Raw genomic sequence first — 25,024 nt, forward strand, 5'->3', positions numbered from 1 at the left:
TTGTTGAATACCTAAATATTTTCACTCTACTTGGCCTGAGATTCTACCCAATAATCATACAAACAGGCATATTATTTTTATATGGCCACTGCTTAAATAAACACATCACCTCAATATGATATTCCTATCTATATAAATAAAAGCCCAATATGCTAAGTGTCTGACCAATGTGCACTGACCACCAGGAGGCAGACACTCCAAATGGTAAATTATCTTGCTGTTGAGGTCTGGCGAATTGGGACTGGGCAAGATGGCCCCAATTGGCTCAGATCACCAGCCATTCCTAGGGACCCCACCAGTGCATGAATGCGTGCACTGGGCTTCTAGTCAGTAGATAAAATTAGATGTGCTAATTTTTATTTTTGAAGAAGTGCCAACATGTAAATTAGTGAACTATAATTTAGTTTCTTTCTGGACTGGAGCAACTTAAAATTTTTGGGTCCAACTGCATTAATGAGAACTGAACTACTCTATAAGGTGCTTCAAAATATAGAGACTTAAAAACACAAACTTAATTTTCTCTTTTGTAACAGATCCAAGTAACAGGTCAGGCAAGTAGCAGCTGTGCTCTATGAGGTCATTTAGAGACTAAAGTGTTCTACATTGTGATTCCAACATCACCTTCATGCTTCTCATCTGTATGTCTATAGTTTGCTGCCAGAAGTGACTATGCTGCAGATAATGGGAAGGGGAAGGTATAAAAAATCCACATGCCCAAATTTTTAAGGCCCATAACTGGAAAAGTCACTTTGACTTTTAGTCACATCCCATCAATGAAAATGTAGCCAAAATTTAACTATAAAATTTAAAAATATTTTAAAGGATGGTTTATAAAAATAAATAAGTAATAGGAATTGTGCTTTTGGTGAAGTTATCATAGGTGGGGAAAGTGAGCTTTACCTGTGTTAACATGCCAATTAGATGAAAGAGAAAGTCACCAAAAATTTTTAAGATAACTTTATTTTTTATAATTAAGTAAATAATCTCTGCTTAATAATCCCAAATATGGGAGTCTAAAAAATATGGCCTTTAGCTGAGCAGCCACATACTCAGCAATAAATCCACTAAGAAATAAAGAAAAATTTTGTTGAATAGCTAGCTATTTCTACAATCAAGCAACGAGAGCATGAGGATGGCAATCCATGAAGAAGTATTTGATTGTTACTAGGGGCATGTTTAAATAAGAAATAAACAAACCAAAATATCAAGAATAAATTATAGGAGACATAATGCATTGATGTAGCTTACATCAATATTAAAACAGAAACTTATGCAGTACAAAACTTATAAAAGCCTTTTTATAACTAATCAGAGAATCAAATTAAGAACTTTGCTACAATGTCATGTACAAAAGCATTTTTCTTTGTTCTCTATAAAAAGAGGTGCAAGACAAGTCATGCTAGAGCAAAAAGTCAATTCTCATATGTGAAGTGTGTTCCTTAATAAATATCATGTCATGAACTGTCATATTTTAAGTCTACTTCTAAATATAACTTTCTGTTCTTCTATGAATTCAATAACTTTGCTTTTTTTAAAAAAAAAATGTAGCCGCCTAACATCTTTTTTATTTTTTGAGGCCTTCTCTCTGTTCTCACAAAGGTGAAATGTATATAAAACTTTAAGAAAACTAAAAATTTTAGTAAATTTATTTTTTTATTTTATAACAATATTTTAAACTATTGGGAAGTACTAAATTATGGTTTATTTCTTTTTTCTGCAAACATCTGCTAGACTACCATCCATAAGCATTGCTCTGAGTACAGAGTATCAAAAAGTAAGTGACAGGACACCCTGGCCGGTATTGCTCAGTAGTTGAGTGTCATGCACCAAAACGTCACTGGTTCAATTCCTGGTCAGGGTACACACCCAGGTTGCAGATGCAAACCTTGGTCAGTGCATGTGGGAGGCATCCCATTGATGTTTGTCTCTCACATCAATATTTCTCTCTCTCCTTATCCCTTCTCCTCTCTCTAAAATCAATTTAATAATATTTTTAAAGGAATGCTTTATTAAAAAAATAAGTAAATACATAAGTAATAAATGACAGGAATTCTACTTTTGGAGAAGTCATCATCACAGCCTTTTAGGTGGGGAAAGTGAGCTTTACCTGTGTTAACATGCCAACTAGAGGAAAGAGAAAGTCAACAAACATTTTTAAGATAACTTTATTTTTTATCATTAAGTAAGTAATCTCTGCTTAGTAATCCCAAATATGCAGGGTAGGGCAAAACATTTGTGAGTATTCTTGTATTATTATTTATTAATAATTGTATTAATTTTCCATACAAACAACTTACTTTGCCCCACCCTGATAATTTCCTCATTTTTAATTTCTTAAAAAACCTGTTCACAGCACACTCCAAGAATGCTATACAGCAATGGTTTGCTGCTCTTAGAGTATTTCAGAAAACAAAACAAAATAAATTTTAAATGGTTAATGGTTTAAAAAAAAAAATCAGGTCTTTGAAATTTCTGTAAAGGCAATAATCACCATTCATTAAAATCTTTGTTTCATAGTAAACACTTCAGAAATGTAGTAAGTATCAAACCCAAATCACACTTCTCTATAAAGTATACAACAGAAACAAAAATAAATACTTTTCTAGAAAGAACGTATTTGGATTTTAAAATAATGTTAGCCCTGGCCAGTTTTGCTCCGTGGATAGTATGTTCGCCTGTTAACCAAAGGGTCCCAGATTCAATTCCAGTCACGGGCATGTACCTGGATTGCAGTCTCCTCCCTGGCCTTCATCAGAGCACATGCAGGAGACAGCCAATCAATGTGTTTCTCTCACATCATGGATGTTTCTCTGTCTTTCCCTCTCTCTTCCACTCTTTCTAAAAATCAATGGAAAAATATCCTTGGGTTAGGATTAAAAATTAAATTAAAATATAAAATAAAATAAAATAATGTTAAAGGAGAAACTTTCAAGGATAAATAATGTTTAGTTTTTACTCTCAATGACCAGATTGGGTCTCCAGTGGTTTTAATTTGAAATCATCAATAGGAGGAATAATTACATTTCAGTTTATGAACTTCAGTTCTAACAAAGCCAATACAGTGCTTGCTTTATTTAAGAAGTGGCATCCAGCCACTCTAAAAATTATTAAAAGTGAGGTCAGATGGTTCAAATGAGTTGGTTAATTTGGTACCCAATTTTTTTCAAACTTAGTGTTCATCACTTGACTTGCTGTATTTCTTAAAAAATGAATCAGTAAGTACATAGTTTGAGTGAAATGGACACTAAACTTGGTATCACTGACTTCATTAAAATATTTCAAACATGGTTAAATATTAACATTCTGCCCTTCCAGATATCTTACATTTTCCTTATAAATGCAGAGCAGCTGCACCATGAGTTACACTTTATCCATTTCACCTAAATGTCAAAAGTTAATATTAAACAATTTGGAATGCTCAGTTTTTATATAATTATCTTTTAGAAACTACAATCCTTTTCTTGGATATGAACTTGGTAAAGAACTCAGTTCATATTCACGATGTACCCAAAAAACATATTTTGCTTTTGTTTATTTCCATCAGCAATTCTGAAACCAGATTTCCTTTTAGACACCTGCTAAAAGAAGACATTTTCCTTTAGAATCATGGTCACAGTCTGGAAAAAGAATTGAGAAGGGCTAATTTAAGGCCAATAAGATATTTGAGGAAAGATGAAACTCAAAGCAGAGAGGTGATCAGAGCAAGTAGGTGGTAATGAAGGCCTCCCTTGTAAACACCTCTGGCCTTTCCTCCTGTATTTGAAAATGTTACCTACATTTTAAAAAATCATCATCAAAACATTTTATACCACGAATCCTATAAAATCAGGTTGATTTCAATTACATAACCTGTAGCTGTTAAAGAATTATATGATCCTGTACATAAGAGGAGAGGCAGTGACATTTTATTCTCTCGATGCTGAGCTAAAAACTCCGCACATCTGGCATATGGGGTACCAGGGGGAAAGCACGGAAGCACCACAGTACACAGCTCGTGTTGGTATCTCAATTCACCTGTAACTTCATTTGGCATTTGCAGCTGGCCATCGCCGCTGGGCCAACAGTGAAAGCAGTGGGTACTGGTGCTATTCATCGTATGGGATGAGGACCTTCATCGCCTTTCAAAAACAAAGCAGCTTTCCTTCCATTCCTCTGAACACGATCTTCATTCATTTTCTCCAAAGCGTCTATCTCAGCCACGAAATCAGCTTCATTGTCTGTGAGATGTTTACACTTGACAGCATTGAAGAGCTCTCGCTCACTAAGGGCTTCCTCCACTCCGCCTTTCTGGAAAAACTGGGGAGACATTCCAACAGTCACCGAACAAGAACTCCAGGCAGTGAAGATGGGTCGGTTTTACCGACTGACTGACATGGGTCAACCAATCCTTCCCAGCGTGCCACAGCGTGTGACATTCACCGAGGTGGGCATGCACCAGCCTGCGCTCATTACACAACTGATGCATCAAGTGAAGAGTTTGTAGGCTGGACCTTGATCGTGGCAGATAAAAGACATAACTAAAATGTGTTTCTTGCATAGTACCACTGCTGGACAAGGAATTTCCTCTTTCTACATTCTGAGGAGGTTGTGCATTTCTTTTTCTGCCCACATTCAGATAATCTTATGTGGATTTTATAGTTTACTGAAGCGATCTTTGAACCTGAAATCACCTTAAATATATTTAATATATTTAGTATCCTATCTAATAAAGAGGGAATGTGCTAATTGACCCTCACACTATTCCAAAGATGGCAGCACCCACAGCCACAAGATGGCAGTCCCAGTCCCCTCCACCCTGCCAGGGCAGCAAGGCCTTCAGCATCCCCCAGTTCCCTCAGCCCCCCAGCCACCCAGAGTCGCCTTGAGGTGCAGGCAAGGCTCGGATGGCAGCTGCCCAGCCCACCAGAGCCGCCAGAGGCTCAGGTAACCAGGGCCAGCCGAGACTTGTGCTGCCAGCAGTGGCAGCAGCAGAGGTGTAATGGGGCATTCTTTCCCCTGATCATTGGATCACCTCCCACCCCTGAGGGCTCCTGGACTGTGAGAGGGGGAGACTGGGCTGAGGGACTGCCCACCCTCCAGTGCATGAATTTTCATGCACCAGCCCTCTAGTCTTATACATAAGTAACCATGTCTTAGGGTCAACTGCTTTCTCTGCAGTAGTTTTCTTTTTTGTCATGGAGGCACTTCGATGTTCTTCTGAGTAGGCATGATGTTTTAAAGCATTAAAAACATGGTTTGATAGTTTTAAATCCATTCCAATTCCATCTCCTTCCTGAAATCCATGTGCAAAATGTTCCATTCTGGCTATATTCTTTCTACCACAGAATACTTCATCATGTTCAGGGGTGATGTCTTTTCCTTTTACAATAAAACCCTTTTTGGGAGTAGGAACTGGTGTTGCTGGTCTATAGGGATCACCACGAGTATCCTGCCAGTCAACCTCATCTTCATATCTATCACTGTCTTCAGAGGGATACACTTTTTGATAATTTTCAAAGGGAATAGAAACTTTGCTATCGCCATTAAATTTTTCTTTACACCTGAACTGTGCATCCTCTATCAAATTCCATCTGTAGCATCTAAGCCAGCATTAGGTCTCTGTAAATATCAGTATTTTTCTCCAGTAAAAAATGGTCCTTCAGCAATAGCAACTTTAAGAAAACCAGCAGCTTCTTCTAATTGCAACTCTTTAGTCAACTGCTCACTCATGACATTAGCCAAAGAGCAGGATATTTTTTGAAAGGTAGCCCATGAACACTTTTTGGTCCCAGGTGACTGCCAGCCTGGGTTTGAGCGATGACACTCAGACCAGATCCATGGGGGTAAGAAGACAGCCACAAGCACAGGAGAGATGGCACCTCCCAGCCTCCACAGGGGACCTGAGGGGGGCCGAGTGATGGGGAGGGGAGCAGAATGGGGGAGGAGTTGTGGTGACAGATGTCAGCAGCCAGCTCTGCATCCCTGCCCCTGTATTTTATTTAAAGATTCTAAAATTGGGTTTTTTGTTATTGACCATTTCTATTTTTTTAAAATATATTTTATTGATTTTACACAGAGAGGAATTGAGAGGGACAGAGAGTTAGAAACATCGATGAGAAAGAAACACCAACCAGCTACCTCTTGCACACCCCCCACTGGGGATGTTCCCGCAACCAAGATACATGCCCTTGACCGGAATCAAACCCGGGACCTTTCAGTCCACAGGCCAACACTCTATCCACTGAGCCAAACCGGTCCCGGCTGACCATTTCTATTTTTATTAAACAAAAATACATTTTAAAATATATCTATATTGTTTCAGTTTCTACATGGTAAGTAATAACTTTAAAACCACACATAATATACATGCTGGCTATTATAAGAATGCCAACCAGGATGAGCCTATGTGGCAGATGGATGAGGGATAAAGCAGAGACTCAAAGTACACTAAAAGTTTATGACTTCATTGTAAAAAGGTACAGTTCTTCACATAGGAAAATATAGTCAGTGAAAGCAGGGAAGTTCATTCTGAAGTTTAAAAAGTCAAACTTCTTACCTCCTTAACTTGCAGATAATTCTAGTGGCGATTAAACTCTTAAAGAAATTTTATAAAAAAGAAGAATCAGTGTGGAGGATTTCTTTACAGACCATCAGCTTTCATCTCTAGACTTTATTCAGGAGTACTTCATAAACATTTATAAACATATTCTAGTAACTCCTGTGTTTTTATTTTTTTATTTTACTTATTTTTAATATGTTTTTATTGATTTCAGAGAAAAAAAGGAGAGGGAGAGAGAGGTAGAAACATCAATGATGAGAGAATATCATTGATTGGCTGCCTCCAATACCCACTCCTATTGAGGATGGAGCTCACAACCGGGGTATGTGCCCTTGGCCAGAATCGAACCTGGGACCCTTCAGCCTATAGGCTAGCACTCTATCCACTGAGCCAAACTGGCTAGGCAACTATATTTTTAAATATCTGGAGAGATATCCACATAAACATCCATCCATTCAAGGTTTTCCTGATTTAAAATCTTCCATATTCCTATATTTCTCTATCTTCTTTTTGGTGTCTCCTCATAGGACAGTTCTAAGTTTAGTCCCAAACTACCACACACACCATGACATTGCAGCCTAAATCGGGAACACATAACTAGCATGCCTGCTAGAGCCAAAGTTGTCTCTAATGAAAAATAAGATAGGATGACCTTGCTCCATTTTGTCCCAAAATATTTGTTCTGTGCAAAAAGAAAAAGAAAGTGATTGTCAATCTAATAACATACTGAAAATGCTATTGTTAGAAAGACCAACTCTGTTGTCCTTGAGTAAAATGTGGGACCTGGGAGAATAGCCTGAGATCTTTTTGTTAACAGGGCAGGAGTGAGGCTATAAATTTCTACTTGAGCTTCCTCTAGGAAGGTACCCATCTCACTACAGAAACCACATGGAAGCAGATGCCTTGAAATGTGCCAACCAATTTGTCCTTATAAAGATATATGGACCCTTCTGTCACTAAAACCATCAGTGTAAACAACTGGCAGTTTACAACTGTATAATCTATTTTCACTTGGAAAAAAAGCTCTCCTGGCTATATTTAGACACCCTCTTACATTAGGTACTAAAATGTATCCCATTAAATAAGTTAACACACCTAGCAAAATGCTTTTTTTATTTCCATGGAAAAAAAATAAATCCCCTGGAGTTTGTGACTAAAGTCCCATGTTTTATTAAGTGGCTTTATCTTTTCCTACTTCAAAGTATTTTTTCTCACTCCCACTTCCCTCAATAGCACCTTTGTGTTCAGGCCTTCATCTTGGTTTCTTTGCACTAAGCTGATAGTTAAAAGTTTTGGGATATTTTCTGGTTGGTGGACTGAGTGATTAGTTTATTGGAATGTTTTCACAGCCTTCTTTTGTAGTTCTCTATTGCTATGCATCTTTTTTTATGTTTGTCTGAAATGAACTATACTTACCATCTGCTGTTTCAGGCTCTCAAATGATCTTAAACCTTTGAATTTTGTTAAATCATTCCTCATTATTGCTCTTTTAGTGGTATCTATAAAGTCTATTTCCCTCTTCACTATTTCTCTATCATTTGCAGACTTGTCATGGAGATACTAAAACACCAAATAACCAGTTGCAAATGCAAATTCCTTAGGCAAACTACAGCTGATTCTCTATCTTGAAGTATACTTTCCCCATCACTTTGTTTCTATCCCAAGCTTTTTATTTGGTTTATTCATAGCATTTGAATAAGAAAGTCCTTCAATTACATCTTGATGGTTTTAGTGTATTAGATCTTTTAAATTTGTTTTAGCTATTATCTTAGACCACTTTTCTCCCACAACATAAAAGTTTTATTTCCCATGTCTTTATTTTTTTTTTCTTTCTTATTTTAGCTCATTTTTAAAAATAACTTCAATATTTGGTAGAAATGAAGGTTTTTTTTAAAAAAGTAATGAGCATGATATGCTCTGAAAAAAAGATTAAAATATGGTCTAAACATACACAGAGAAGCAGAACCTTTTCATAGGACCTTGGTGCCCATAGGCAATCGTAGGTGTAAAGCTTCACAAAAGTTGATAGGTGGAAGAAAAGGGTAACACAGCTTTCTGATAACACACCCAGTAATCGAAGTGATACCATCTACTTGCATTTTTAGTGGCTTTTGTTCCAGCCAATCATTTACCTCTTCATTCACTCATTCTTTTATTTGCCTCCCAGTTATCAATTACTGCATAATAAACCACCACAAAGTTGGTGGCAAAAAACAGTAATAACTTATTATTTATCTCAGTTCATTGGGTTGACTGGAGTCAGCTGAGCTGTTTCTCCTCTCTTCCTGGTGGGGTCACTTATAAAGCAGTATTTTGCCTGTGGCTTTGCTGGAGATGGAAATTTCCAAGATGACTTCACGCCCATAGTTGCTAGGCTGATTAGAATGGTTGGGGAGTGCTCCGCTTCTCTCTTCAGCAGCGTGAAAGACATTTGACACAGTAGTCCAGGACTCTAAGAATGTAAAGTAGAAGCTGCCAGGCACAACATCATTTCCTCTGCATTCCATTGACTGAAGTAGATCACAGGGCCAGCACAATTCAAAAATGCCCTCTGCTTTGTAAGAGAAGTAGCATGTCTAGGCTTGGAACAATTGTTTTTGGCCAAAATTCACATTATTCCTATGCAAAATGTACTCACCTCAAAATAAGACCCCAGTTTTGTTCAATCATGGCATTAAGCTCTGACTTAAAATGCAAGATCTCATTATTTTAATTATGCCCAGATATAAATGAGATTCATCAGATACAACTCCTTTTAACCTAAAACCTTTGAACTTAAAAATGCAAGTTATCTGACCCTTGCATAACCAATATTCAACAGCGATACAGGGACAAAGCTATTACAATTAACACTTTTATTCACAAAGAAAGGGAATGGTAATCATAGACATGAGTCCATAGCAAATGAGTCCATGAGCCCAAATTTCAAAACTTTAACTGGGAAAACAGGAAGGAAGGAAGGAAAGAAGGAAGGAAGAAAGGAAGGAAGGAAGGAAGGAAGGAAGGAAGGAAGGAAGGAAGGAAGGAAGGAAGGAAGGGAGCGAGCGAGAAAGGGAGGGAGGAAAGGAAGGGGAGGGGAAGAGAGATAATAATGTTTAGATTAGACTGTCCAACTGTAGAAACAGATGTCAATTCATACATAGGTATTGAAAACCAAATAAGTCTTACTACTTGGCCTTACCCTGCCACCCTAATTTACTTCTTCATCTTGAAAAAAATTGGAACTGGCAGTGGCATATTGAGGCAGAAATACCAACTTCAGACACAGGATGACATTGATACTGGCCTCCAGAATGTACTCATCATCATCCTCACTAGCAACAGAAAAGAATTTTAGAGGTGTTTTTTAATGTGCAGCACACTGTTTAAAATAAAAGAGAGACTGATGATATAGTGACATATGTGTCTAGCTGAGAACAAAAGCCAATGTGCTGAGCTACATTTTTGTTTATAGAAAACAAACACTATTATTCTCTGAAACATCTGCCCAGGTGTTTGATTATTAGAGGTTTTAAACAGCAACCTGCTAGCACCATTAAAAGCTTAGTCACAATAGATTGAGGTGATTTCATTTGAAATAGGGGGCAGTAGCCCTATGGCTATCCAATATCAAGAAAGATTAAGGATTAAAAATATTTTAACTACTTTGAGAGGTATCTTTGCTCCTTGCTTACTCTTTTTTATTATTTGTAATAATAAAATATTATTATTGTTATTGTTGTGAATCTCATAGAAATATCCTGAGAGAAACTTAGGCAGAAATACATATTTAAGCAATTTTTTAAACTAGTATGTTTATATTTTAGAAATGACTCATCATATTCTATTGTGTAAATACATATTTAGACAAGTAGAACTGTTTAGAAAGCTATAAATTAAAGCCAGATGAACATATTGGAGTTAATCATTTCTGCCAGCTTTAAGCGCCATTTTGAATGAGTGGGGTGAGATTAGACATTGTGTGTGTATAATGATAAAAAATGGTGTGCTATAATAAGGAATCATTCTTTTGATTTCAGGAGCATAATGGCCTGTGAATTATGTTTAAAATTAATGAAAGAGAAGATAGAGAATGATTTGAATCTCATCAGTACTATTTTTCTCTTGCTCCAAGCCAGCAATGAGGCATTTTCTAAGGGATTTGAACTGTGAGCAAGACCCTCTAAGCTTCTAAAAGGTCTTAATTTGAAGTTAAACCTTTTTAATGATGATTTGTTTCCCTTGAAAGAACAAGCAAATAAGCAGTTGGACTTCCTGAGAGGTTTTCATTGTATGAAGACAATTTCTTTGCAAATCTAAGTAAGTGTTCAACATTTGGAAGGACATGCATATTGTAGCATATCCTTTTACCATGAAAGAGCCCTTCCTCCTTCAATTTTGCAAACAGCCATAAAAAGAGAGGTTATTTTCCCACGAAAAGCAATATGGGTTTTAAAAGGAAGAAAATGTGAGTTTTGAACATTTCTTTTCCTCTAATAGCTTCCACCAACACTAAATAAACAAAATTGATTTCTTTAAATAGTTATATCAAATCTAAAACTATTGCTTTATACTGTAAATTTATTTGTGTAGTCTTCTATTGCAACATGCTTTCATTTCTTGCCAAGAAAGACTTTTTAAGAAGACAAATCTGGCTCTGACCAGTTTGGCTCAGTGGATAAAACATTGGCCTGTGGACTGAAGGGTCCCAGGTTTGATTCTAGTCAAGGGCATGTACCTTGGTTGTAGGCACATCCCCAGCAAGAGGTGTGCAGGAGGCAACTGATTGATGTTTCTCTCCCATCAATGTTTCTAACTCTGTCCCTCCCCTTCTTCTCTGTAAAAAAATCAATAAAATATATTTTAAAAGAAGAAGAAGAAGAAGAAGAAGAAGAAGAAGAAGAAGAAGAAGAAGAAGAAGAAGACAAATCTGCCCTGACCAGTTTGACTCAATGGATAGAGTGTCCACCTGCAGACTGAAGGGTCCTGGGTTGGATTCCGGTCAAGGTCATGTACCTCGGTTGCGGGCACAACCCCAGTAGGGAGTGGGCTGGAGGCAGCTGAATCGATGCTTCTCTCTCATCGATGTTTCTAACTCTCTATCCCTCTTCCTTCCTCTCTGTAAAAAAATCAATAAAATATATTTTATTTTTTTAATATATTTTATTGATTCTTTTACAGAGAGGAAGGGAGAGGGATAGAGAGTTAGAAACATCGATGAGAGAGAGTCATCGATCAGCTGCCTCTTGCACACCCCCTACTGGGGATATGCCCACAACCAAGGTACATGCCCTTGACCGGAATCCAACCCAGGACCCTTCAGTCTCGAAGCCGACGCTCTATCCATTGAGCCAAACCGATTTCAGCAATAAAATATATTTTAAAAAAGAAGACAAATCTTCCAGTGGTGATGAAAGATCATTAGAAAACTGACTACATAAAATGCTAAATGCAACATCACGTTTGATAGGAGAAAGTTACCATCTCTCAGATGTTCTTATGCAAATATCCAATTCAAGTTTAAGCATCAGTAAGTACTCAGTTCTTGTAACTCAAAGGTAGATCCTCCATCTTCAATTCTTACAGTGCACTTCAAGGATAAGCCATTATATCCAGTCTGCTCACAAAATATCGATTGTCTTTTCTTCCCCCAAACTCAATTCCTTTTAGTATTTATTATATACTAGAGGCCCAGTGCATGAATCATGTACAGGTGGAATCCCTTGGCTTAGCCAGTAATTGGGGCAGGTTGGAGCCATCTCACCCAGTGTTGATCAGGGCCAATTGGGGCCAGCCGGCTCGGGGGAGGAACTACGAAAGGTTGACCCGCCTTGGAAGGTAGACCTGCTACAGGAGGTTGATTATGGGAGAGCACTGACCACCAGGGAAAGCACCTGCATTGAGCGCCTGCCCCCTGGTGGTCAGTGTGCATCATAGTGACCAGTTGACCGTGTTCAACTATTTAGTCATTCAGTCTTTTATATAGAGAGATAGATAGATACAGAGTGGCTTTTCCTAGTTCTGTATTTCCCAAAATGAATTGCATGAATTATTAATTGTATAAAAGTCCATTTTCAGTGATATGTAGCATTCTCTTATTTAATATTCATAGTTTTCTATTTATTTAATATCTATCTTATATTTATGGTATTTTATTTGCAATAGGAACACATAGCTATTTAAAAATAAGTTTAAATAAAGGAATCAACTCAAAATATTAATAGTATAATGTGACATATTTATGAAGCAATTTATGCAGAATACTGCTCAATGTTGTTTAAATAACAACTATGTTTCTTAGGTCATATAAAAAATAACATCCAAATTATTGGCAGAATTTCTTCTATTGGGCATTTAGAATTTTGCATTAGGTTGTGGATACTAATAGAAACTAATGGGCATCTGGAGGAAGGCATTTGAGAGTTGCTCTTAAATTATAGAGAAATAAAGTTTGAGAGATACGAAATGACAAAATATAGTATAAATGACAATATATAGTATTTCTATCATGCAGCTCTTAGTCTAATTAATCTTCATCATAGATAATAAAAATAATTAGGAAGTGATTAGCTTTTATTATATTTTTAAATAATTTAATAATCCTATATAATGAAAGCCAAATATGCAAATCAACCAAACTGCGAAATGACCAGTGGAATGACCAGTCACTATGATGTGCACTGACCACCAGAGATACATTTTACTGAAAATATCTCAAAAGAGGCTGATGACCTTACATAATGATTTCGTGGAATGTATCCAGAATGTCTATGGTTAGACCAAAATGATGCCTTCCAATTCTAGGATTTAATGACTGGTATTTTAAATCAGGTATTTGCTTTTATATGTTCTTAATTTATAATTTTAAATTATGTATGCTGTGGGAGGGGGGTTATGGAAATAGCGTGATGTGAACAAGAAGCCATATTTACAGATTTCTCTATTTTCCGAGTTCTCTATTTTCAGAGATCTCTAAAATATACACCAGAAATGGGGGAGAAATTGCCAGATTACATGGCTCTGTATATCTAGGATTTGATAAAATAAATAAATAAATAAATAAAAACTGAGAGGCATCCATAAATGAAAATTAACTAAAAATAAAGTTGTCTCTCGAGTGATTTGAATATGCATGCACTTTATATCAACCTTCTTTGTGATTTTCAGAGTATTTTATTTTAAAATATATTTTATTGATTTTTTTCAGAGAGGAAGAGAGAGGTATAGAGAGTTAGAAACATCAGTGAGAATGAATCATGGATCAGCTGCCTCTTGCACACCCCCTTTTGGGGATGTGCCCACAACTAAGGTGCATGCCCTTGACCAGAATCGAACCCAGGACCTTTCAGTCCACAGGCCGACGCTCTATCCACTGAGCCAAACCAGTTTTGACCAGAGTATTTTAATGCCATTTAAAAATTCAGCTTTGAAAAACTTTTGATAACTTAGAGATGTGAAATGCATTTTAACTCTACATGTCTTTGGAAACCAAGAAAATAAACCCAAACCAGTTAATTTGTAAAAAGACACTAGCACCAAGGGTCATAGTTATATCCTACATGACAGTAATAATTTTATTAGAATGTCTAAAGAACACACATTCTATTGAGAATGAAATTAAAACATCAGTTTAATTTTCTGGTATATTTGAAGCTTAATATTTTACCTTAACTATTCTTCTTTTAGGTTAGTTGGAGATTTTTATCTTACTAAGATTAAGCAACTTTTAAAACTGAAACTAAAGATATACTATGCCAATAGGTTAAATAGGCATGAAGGTGAAAACAGATCTACTATTTTTATGGGGAGGGGATAAAGAAAATCTGCTCTGTGTTTGTAGAAAATTAGTGTTAGTCCTGAACTGGCAAAGCTGTGTCTATATTTCTTTATCACCTAGTATCTAAGAATTTCAAATATTTGACCAATGAAGGAATGATGTTTACAATGATTTTCATACATGTCAGTGATCACTAGGCTGATGAAGCAGGCAATGAAAGTAGAAGTGCTCATTCAAGACAATAATTTAAAATGAGAATAATCAGCATATTCAGTATTATTCCTGAAGTCATCGCAAACATAAAATAAGAGGCAAAAAGATAATTTAAATTTTAAAAGCTTAACTATCAATATTTAATTCCCAAAATAAGAGCAAAGTAGGCATGGGCATGCAAAAGAACACATAGAAGAGCCGAAACTGGTTTGGCTCAGTGGGTAGAGCATCGGTCTGCGGACTGGAGGGTCCCGGGTTCGATTCTGGTCAAGGGCATGTACTTTGGTTGCGGGCACATCCCCAGTGGGGGGTTCAAGAGGCAGCTGATCAATGATTCTCTCTCTTCAATTTTCTATCTCTCTATTCCTCTCTCTTCCTCTCTGTAAAAATTAAATAAAATAAATTTTTTTTAAAAAAGGACACATAGAAGAAATATGAAAGAAATAGTTAAGGAAAGATTCCCATAGATACAGATTTAAAGCAAAGATTGATGTTTTATTTTATTCGTTGCAATATAAATTAAAATTTAACTGCATGTAATTTAGATTAGAGTTGTTTTTTAAAAATAAATCTCTTGCCGAAACCGGTTTGGCTCAGTGGATAGAGCGTCGGCCTGTGGACTGAAAGGTCCCGGGTTCGATTCCGGTCAAGGGCATGTATCTTGGTTGCGGCACATCCCCAATGGGGATGTGCAAGAGGCAGCTGATAGATGTTTCTCTCTCATCGATGTTTCTAACTCTCTATCCCTCTCTCTTCCTCTCCGTAAGAAATCAATAAAATATATTTTTTATAAATAAATTTCTTACTAATGAATAAAAACTGAGAATATTAATTCCAGTCTTCACTTAAATAGGCAAAATATATGACTTCTTATTATCATCCAAAAGTAGCAGTTACATGTCAGTAGCTTTCATATAATGATTTTCTTCTTTGGGCTTCACAAATATCTTAAAAGGTAGGTATTACTGTTAGAATAAGCAGTTAGTTAGATTTTAACAAAAGAGGAGACAACAAATAAAAATCTGATTAAACCTAATTAGGAAAAAAAAAAAAAAAAAGCAAAAACAAAAACAAAACAAAAAAAGCTTTATATCCCTTCCAGGGAGTAAGCATTAACTGATATCCTTTAGCCAAATAGAACAAAACATCTGACCAGTCAGGAAAGATGGCTTTTCTTTCTACTAAACTCATGCACAATGGAAACCAAATGACAAAGTGGTGACCATAAAAGGGGAGGGCAGTAGCCTGGGGAAATTTGGAAAAAGGATTAGATTGGAGAAGGACACAAATCCCAGAAAATCCAGGAAAGATATTGGGTAGGGGGAGAGCCTAAGAATGTGAAAATGCAGGAAAGAGATTGGATAGTTTGAAAGAAAGACTGTTCCTTCCCAAACCCAAGAAAATATAAAGAAATGTAACAAAGATCTTAGGGCAGCCACTATCCTCTCTCCTGCCCACTCTCTGACTCTTCTAGAGCAGCGTTTTTCAACCGCTGTTCCGCGGCACACTAGTGTGCCGCGAGATGTTGCCTGGTGTGCCGTAGGTGCAGACAAGACAAGAATTTTATAATTTTTTACTATTTTGTTTACTTAATATTTCATAATAAAGTAATTATAAAATACTTTCTTTGTGTTTATTTGATTCCTATTCAAGAGAATTACTTTATATATAGTCAATATAGGCACAGAGTTAAATTTTTTAACATTTTCTAATGGTGGTGTGCCTCGTGATTTTTTTTCATGAAACAAGTGTGCCTTTGCCCAAAAAAGGTTGAAAAACACTGTTCTAGAGTATCCTGTTGCTTTTCACTCTAATAAATCTTGCCGCTATCACTTAAAACTCTTCCTACAAGAGTGTGCCTGAAATTCTTTTCCCAAAATACCACAGAAGAACCTATTTCTTCCAGTTACATTACTATATCCACTTTATATATGAGAAAATGGAAGCTGGAGAGGTTTGTAGAGATCACAGAACAATGAAGTAACCTTCAGGAATTGAATCCAAGATTTATCCAATACTTAAGCTGTTTCTCTAATACACTCATATATTTCAGGTATTACTAAAAGGGATGTAAAAATAACATCAAAATATTTATACAGCTTCAGTTTAAATTAGATTAATAAAATTATAGATTAAAAATCCCATGAAGGAAGCAAATTAATATCCATTTATATATTAAATATTAAGCTGAGAAGTATATAGCTAATGTTCCCTGAACCTGTGGACACAAATACTTTTTTTGTTTTGCTTGTTTGTGAAAGATGAGACCAAGGGCTGAAACCAGGACTGCAGGCTTTATTAGAGAAGGACCGGCCGGGCTGCCCCGCAAGGGAGAGTCGCACACGTGCAGAGGAGAACACACCTTTTGAGGGGAGGAATGGGAAGGGATGGGGCTTAGGGAACTCAGCACACGCTGGTTGGTGGTTTTATATAAGGCACATGATTAAGCACTTAGGTACTTAGGAATCAGGGGCTTAGGGTATTTGGCAGGTGCTGATTGGTGGTTCACTGTACAGTCCATATAAGGTGCCTGGTTAGGAGCTCAGGAATGTCCAGGCCACAGGTGCAGGTTACATCATACTCTGTCCATCAGTTGGGGGAGGGAGGATCTATCAGTTTGTTTATTTTAAAATATTTGATGTACTAAATAGCATAATGTTTAACCTATTTTAAAATGTTATTAATAATAGATTAATTTTAAGAATCAGACAGAAAAGTTCTTTAGAACACATTAGTAAAATACAGGTCCCATATTACTATTTAGTGTTATATCTAAATTTTAACAGCTTACTTTTGAACGGCACATTAGAGGATAGAGTAGCATTTTCCAAAATGTGTTTGTTCCAGAAATATCTTCCCAACAAGAATGTTGACTGGGGGTCAGATAAGTTTAGGAAACACAATGATATATGTCTTCTTGGAGAATTCCAAAACATATTACATTTTATAGATAAAGAAGTCTTTCAATGAAGAAACCTATTTCCTGGCATAACTTTACACTTCTCAAATGGAAGCAACAAAGGAACTCTCTGCTCCACCACCCCCCCTAACATTTATTAACATCCACCAAAATAGTGTTGGAAAAGTTTGATTATCTTCGGTCCTCAAACAAATCCTTTGAAAGGGACAGCCTATTCCTTCCTTTCCTTCTTTCCTTCCTTTTCTTTCTTTCTTTCTTTCTTTCTTTCCCTTTCTTTCTTTCTTTCTTTCTTTCTTTCTTTCCCTTTCTTTCTTTCTTTCTTTCTTTCTTTCTTTCTTTCTTTCTTTCTTTCTTTCTTTCTTTCTTCCTTCCTTCCTTCCTTCCTTCCTTCCTTCCTTCCTTCCTTCCTTCCTTCCTTCCTTTCTTTCTTTCTTTCTTTCTCTCTTTCTCTCTTTCTCTCTTTCTTTCCCTTTCTTCCTTTCTTTCTTTTTCTTTCTTTCTTTCTTTCTTTCTTTCTTTCTTTCTTTCTTTCTTTCTTTCTTTCTTTCTTTCTTTCTTTCTTTCTTTCTTTCTTCTCCTATATAGAGCACTAAACTAACAAGTAGCAGAGCAAGAATTCACACTCAGACCTTCAGACTATGTCCAGAGATTTTTTTTTTTCCCCCCTCTTTTCACTTGGCTACATTTCTTTATCCCCTTTGTGCTTCATTATTTTTAATTCAAATGTCCCATGCTGAAGGAAATTGCTTTTGTTGCTACTTCACGCAGTACTTTAGGATTGTGTTCCAATTTTAAGAGTGAATTCTTGATAACAGAATTGCTGTGTTAAATATTTGTTTAAAGCTAAAGCAGAAAACCACTCATGAGTAACACCGGCAGTTAAATGGTACCATCTGGAGCAAGAGGCATCTGCAAGTGTCCTTATTTAAGAACCAGTTTACAAATAATAACAGACCCTCTAGAATTAAGCAGTTAGCTCCTTTGTCATGTTTAACAGCATTCAAGAGAAATAATTTGCTTCATTGCTTTTGAATCTTCAGATACAAACAAAACATTTTGGCTCCTTCCTTAGAAGTAACAAAATGAGGATCTCTTGAATCAATATTAAAAGTAACATATAACCCAGTTCCTGCTCTCCAATTTCATAGACACAGACAAGAAATAAAGTTTCATATCTATAAGAAGGGAAAGGAAATTAAATTGATCTAGGTTATGACTCAAGAAAGAAAGAAGAGATGCATTTTGGTGGGGTGGGGGGGGGGGAAGAATCAAAGGAATCACCTTATAACAAATAGAAATAATGTATAAGTTAGACAAAGTTTCTAGTCATTATTTGTTGTAAATTATGATTTCACTTTATATTTGTGTCTTCATAGCTTTATCAAAATCAGATTTTAATTATTTTATATTGAGTATAGCATATCCTGTGTGCTCAATAAATATTTGTAGAATAAATCCCAATAAAAATAAAGATAGAGACATAGGAGTACAATAAAAAAGTCTTTATATCTTTATGGAAAGAAATGCAAAGCAATTCTCAGACCAATGGAGTCTCAGCTTTTTAGGGCAATGTTTGCCTGTTGTAAAATGGGCATATTTGTACTGAGAACTGCACTCTAAGGTATACAGACAGCTACTGCTAAGACCAAAGAAGGTTGTCCAGGGGCAGTTGGTGGGGATTGCTCTGACCACTAAAGTGGACTGCTAGTCCATACCCAGGCCTGGGAGAATCAAAATCTCTGCAAGCTGTGTACGAGAAACCAAAATATTTTTCTTTCATTTAAATCTATCCTTTATATAGACCTCATTGAAAGCAACTTTTTGTGTGTATATTTATTTGTACTTCTCCCTTAAGTTAGCACTGAACAAGTGTATTAATATGAAGTATTCTAGGCTTATTTATAGAATCCCAATAACACCTATGTCTATTATCATCACAAAATACTTTTTGTTTCTCTGTAGACAAAAACAACTTTTTTAGGGCCAAATTATATCCAAAAACATTTGTAACATTTTTATAAATTTATATTTTTTTACTATCACATTATTCTCAAGTATAATGTAAATTTCATATTCTAAATCTCACATTCTTCAAAAAGGAGGAAGTCATCAGTCAATGTCTCTGAGAATTGAAGGAAGTGAGATAATGAGGAGAGGCAGAATGAGAACTGTAAGACAGTAAAGAACTGTAAATATTGTAGTGCAAATGAACAAATCACCCAAGAACATATATTTTTATACATGAATATGAAAAATAATATTAGAATGCTCTTCAGTCTACTCACCTTCATGGATAAATAGTCAAAGTTTCTCTTCTTTTTTTGTTCTCTTAATCATTAATTTGTAATACTTAATCATAAAAATATAATGGTATATAAATAGCTAGAAGTACATTTTGTTTTAATAACAGCTATCTAATATTGTATCTTAAGTTTTTTCTCATAAATATTTTTTGTTTCTGTATGGTGTGGGTATATTTGGTGTGTGTATGTTTGAGGAGATATTCACTGTATCAATATATGTCAAAAGAACAATGCTCTAGAATGGATACCAATCTAAATCCATTTTCTTAGAGGAAAGAGCATTTTTTTTTTTACCACACTCAGCTCCGATTTTGTTTCCTCCCTGATCCCTTTGACCCTTGAAAACCTCCAGTCCTTATGCATAAATAGCACAGAGGCCTTTCCAAGTCTTTTTTTTTTAATATGTTTCTATTAATTCTATATAGAGAGGGAGAGATTAAAATATTGATTCATTGATTGGCTGCCTCCTGTATGCCCCCTACTGGGGAGTGAGCCGCAACCCTGCCATGTGTCCTGACTGGGAATCGAACCAGTGATCTCTTGGTGCATGGGAAGAGGCTCAACCAGCTAAGCCACATCAGGTGATCTTCAAGTGTTATTATTGTTATTATTTTAATCCTCACCAGAGGCTGTTTTATTGCTTTTAGAGAGAGAGTAGGGAGGGAGAGAGAGAGAAAAAAAAACATCCATCAGCCACCTCCTGCATGCAACCCAACTGAGGATAATACACACAACCTGGGTATATGCCCTGACTGGGAATCAAAACCACAACCTTCAGTGTACAGGACGTCATTCCAACCAACTGAACCACATTGATTCCAACTAACTGAACCAGGGCTTTCATTATTTTACTAGTAATTTTCTATTTGCTAAGGATAATGACTAATTAAAGACTAGATAAACAGATGCAGGAACATCTTTGCTATGTAAATAGCAGCTTTTCTTCTCAGGTCCTTGCCTATCACTGGAATTCTATGTTGTCCCATGTAAATACAGTTATTTGAATCTAGTTAATAGAATGAAAGGAGTAGTTAAGAAAGAAGAAGGATGAGTTAATAGCACAGTCACAGTTCAATAAACAGTGACAGAGTGGTGTAAAGTCTGTGTTGCTAACAATGATTCTTACCGTGCCTTCCTGAACCTGCAGAAAAGTCTCTTTCAGGAGTACAGAGCTCCTCAAAATGTTAAAAAGCAGACTGCGTTTACTTCATATTCACTTTAAAATAGTTAAGTATATGTCTTACAATATTTTTAGAGAGAATAAAAGAGTATTCTGAATTTAAAAAAATACAGTGACAGAATAGGCTAGAATAGCTAAGTAGCTCAGCTTTACCCCATTTCCTCTGCTCTGTCTCTGAGAATCTGTCCCATCAAATCTCTTGCTCACCTTAGAGGACCTGAGGGAATCTGAAATGCTGAAAGTTACCTTGGGAGCAAGAAAAGGGTGGGATTGTGAAATTCCCCAAAGTCTAGTTTCATCAAACATCCTTCTTGTTCAGTAGTGGTGCTTCAGTGATTAGGTGCCCCTAGGTGATTTATCTATGATACCATTGTTGTACTTTTAACTTTTTCAGAGTGCTCTTTCCCCCCCATCTCATAGTTTCACATCTCTTTGGGTACCCGAAGTGACTATACCATTTATTATGCTTATAGCTTACACAAAACTTTCTATTTTGGCTGCACTTTGTAATATTGTAACAGATTTAGGCAATTTGAGCAAAGAGAAAAAAAACATTCACTAATATATTTGCAAATAGGTACAATAAGCTACGTTTGGATAAGCTAATAAGAATCAAAAGTTTTCATGTATAGAATGAATAACTGCATAATGCAGTACTTAAATATTGAGAGGAAAAGCTCTCTAAATATGCAAAGCAATTTGGGCACCATTTTTTTTTCTTTTTTTGCACAAATCCCTTAGAAGCTTCCATAAACTAATCTTTCTTCCTCAAGGTAATTTCATTTAAAGGAACTTGCAAAAAATTAAATAATTAATTTGTATGGGCTTACATAAAAACAACTTAATAATCATGGTTGAAGGGAGGTTGTAAATATGAAGCATTTATTATATCTGGATTGTCTTAATGAGCAGACTTTCTGATATTCATTCAATTTGCTTTTGTAGAACCATATGTATATTAAATTTTTCAATTTTTAATTGTGGGCTGAGTTGGACTTGATGTTTTTAGGTCCAACACGTTTTTAGTTACACATTTTTTGAATTAAGTTGTAAAATAGAGTTCTAAATTGTAATGTAGAAATTAACTTCATCAGTATAAAAGTAATTTCATCATCAGGATCTGATTCCTCTAGTGACTATATACTTTCCACAGATATTATGAAATATGCAAATACACACACAACTCACCTGCCTTATAAGTTCTTATGTTATTGTGTGAGTAGGGAAGGGGTTAAGTCAGACCATTTAATTTCTAAATTGTGTCTGGCCCTAACCAGTTTAGCTAAGTGGATAGAGTGTCTGGCCCTAACCAGTTTAGCTAAGTGGATAGACTGAAAGGTAACAGGTTTTATTCCAATCAAGAGCATGTACCTTGGTTGCAGGCTCATCCACAGTAGGTGTGCAGGAGGCAGCTGATCAATGTTTCTCTCTCATCAATGTTTCTAACTCTCTCTCCCTCTCTCTTCCTCTCCGTAAGAAATCAATAAAATATATTTTTTAAAAATAAAAATAAATTATGTCTGGTTTAAACTAAAATAAAAATTTAATTGAAAAAAAACTGAATCTTTTCAATTTATATGAAGAATAAAAGCCTAGGTGGTGCCATGCCCTTGCACGACATCACCACAACATGACTGCCACAAGATGGCCACCACAAGATGGCTGGCAGGGGATGGCAGTTGGGGGCATCCAGGCCAGCAGGGGAGGGCATTTGAGTGTGACCAGGCCTGCAGGGGAGGGTAATTGGGGGTGATCAGGCTGTCAGGGGAGCAGTTAGACATCAATCAGGCCAGCAGGGGAGCGGTTAGGGGTAATCAGGCAGGAGGGCAGGCAGACAAGAGGTTAAGAGCCAGCAGTCCTAGATTGTAAGGGGATATCCAACTGCCAGTTTAGGCCTGATCCCTGCTGACCCAGTCACCCCAACTGCCTTCCCCTGCCAGCCTAAACCAGCTGGCAGACATCCCCCAAAGGGTCCCAGATTGGAGAGGGTACAGGCTGGGCTAAAGGACACCTCCTGTGCATGAATTTTGTGCACCAAGCCTCTAGTATTACATAATATAAATCACTTATTTAACACTTAATTATATGCCAGGCTCTGCACTAAGAATTTTACATGTGAAAATTTATTTAATTATGTTCTATCATTGTGCTCATTGTACAGATAAAAAAATAGGACCCAGAGAGTTTACGGGATCAAACCTTGTCAGGCTCAGAGACTGCACCCTGAATATACCCTATGCATACTGTCTCTAGGAAAACCTAGAGATAGTATGTTTTATGGAAACATGTCTCTAGGAAAACCTAGAGGCATGTTTTATGCTACACATATTTCGTATTTCGTATTTCATGTACTTGAAATATAGAAAACATGCCTGATAACAATACATGGTAGATGAAGACCAGAGTAGGACCCAGGAGGGCTGAGATGATATGTCTTATTCACTCACTGTTTTTCTCTATCACCTAGATCTCTATCACTTAGTGAACTAAATAGGCATTTAATCGATTGGGTGAATGGATATACCTCACCAAATAATCATTGGTGCCTCTTGTTGGAGTGAAAGTTCCAAATTTCTAATTATGACCATGTTAGTCCCACTGGTGATAAAAATAAAAATTATAAGTTCATTTTATAAATATCAATACGTGGGCAAACTAAATTAAAAAAAGAACAGGAAGGACAAAGAAAAATTGCAAAGGGTAGGATTTTGCCTCAATATACTGATCAAAGCTTCCTTCTAACTCTAAAATTCTACAATTCTGTGGGCGATAAAATAAGATCAGCCTTTCTCCAGATTTACTCTCTTCTCTCCCTTTTATCCTCGCTTGCCACCAGGCATGCTTTTTTGGAATAACTCAGATCAACTGCTTTTTCTCTCTTTTTGTTTTTGTTGTTGTTTTCCCTAGAAGTGGAAAGCAATAAAAATTCCAACAGTGTTCCATTTATTTAGACATGCAACAAAAATATCTTTCATCTTTTTTCAACCCTCCTACATCCCCATCTTTAACTCATAAGCCATTTTATTGAGAAATAAATATAATCAGACAACACCACCTCATTTTTACAGATTCACCAGTCTGACTGCCAATGTCCCATGTATTTGGCCTTCTCTCTGTCTTTCCTCCTGCTGAGGAATAGCATCACCTTGTCATCTGAATTCATCCCTCTTGCCTATTTAAAGACAATTGTCCTGAAATTTTCCTTTCCTTTCGATCTCCTGCATCATTAATTTCTCCCTCACTCTAAAACCATTTCCATCAGCATACAAACAGGCTTTAAGTGTATCTATTTTAAAAGAGAATAAAAGCCTCAGTTAATCCTATATCTACCCCTCTATCACAACAAAAATTCTTAATTGAGTATATCAAGAAGTCTCAACACTTTCATCTCCCATTCTTACCTCACATCACTAACATGTTTAACAGGGATTTAAAACTCCTATTTCACTTAGAAAAAATCATTCCAATTCCTTACCGTGACCTACAATATTTTAAAGAATCTGGCTCCTACACACCTTTCCACCCTACATCCTCACACAATGCAACTTATAATGCTCCACACACTTCCTTCTGCCCCTTAAAAAGCCAAGTTCTCCCCTGCTTCAGGGCCATTTCCTGCTTCTGTTTTTCATGGAGCACTTAACTTTGTATCTGTTAAATAGCTAGTTACTCCTTGTTCTAGTGATATTAAATATCATCTCGTTAGAGGGCCTTTCATGCTCTGACCTCACTATATAAGAGGCTGTGTTAGTTATTGATAGCTATGTAACAAAACGCCCCCAAAGGTAGTGGTTTATAACATCAATGATGTGTATCAATAATCATATGTTTCTCTTATTTCAATTAGAAAAGTCTGAGTTGGTTCTTCTAACTCAGGATCTTAAAGTTGCAATTACATGTCAGCTAGGACCATAGTCATCTGAAGGCCTGCCTGATGCTGGTCATCCCCTCCATGGTGGCTCAAGCACCTGGCTACCGAATTTATGTGGGCAAGTCGGTTCTTCTCCAGTAGGATTTCTCCAAAATCTGTTTGTGTGTCTTCACAATGTGGAGGGTGGTTTTCCCCAGAACGAGCAGTCCAAGAGATCAAGGTTGAAACTGCAATGACTGACAT

General features: G+C 36.4%; 1 pseudogene across 1 annotated transcript; it reads right to left on the minus strand.

Annotated features, from left to right (window-relative positions):
* Positions 1-4,085: 4,085 nt before the first annotated feature.
* Positions 4,086-25,024, minus strand: LOC311615290 (serine/threonine-protein kinase RIO3-like; annotated as a pseudogene). The gene is made up of 5 exons: positions 24,807-25,024; positions 9,738-9,852; positions 7,955-8,098; positions 5,099-5,802; positions 4,086-4,698 (listed from the first exon to the last, which is right to left on the minus strand). The product of its transcript is annotated as a serine/threonine-protein kinase RIO3-like (transcript).

Source organism: Pipistrellus hanaki (assembly GCF_964339955.1).
Source record: "Pipistrellus hanaki genome assembly, chromosome: 2".
NCBI classification, from domain to species: domain Eukaryota; kingdom Metazoa; phylum Chordata; class Mammalia; order Chiroptera; family Vespertilionidae; genus Pipistrellus; species Pipistrellus hanaki.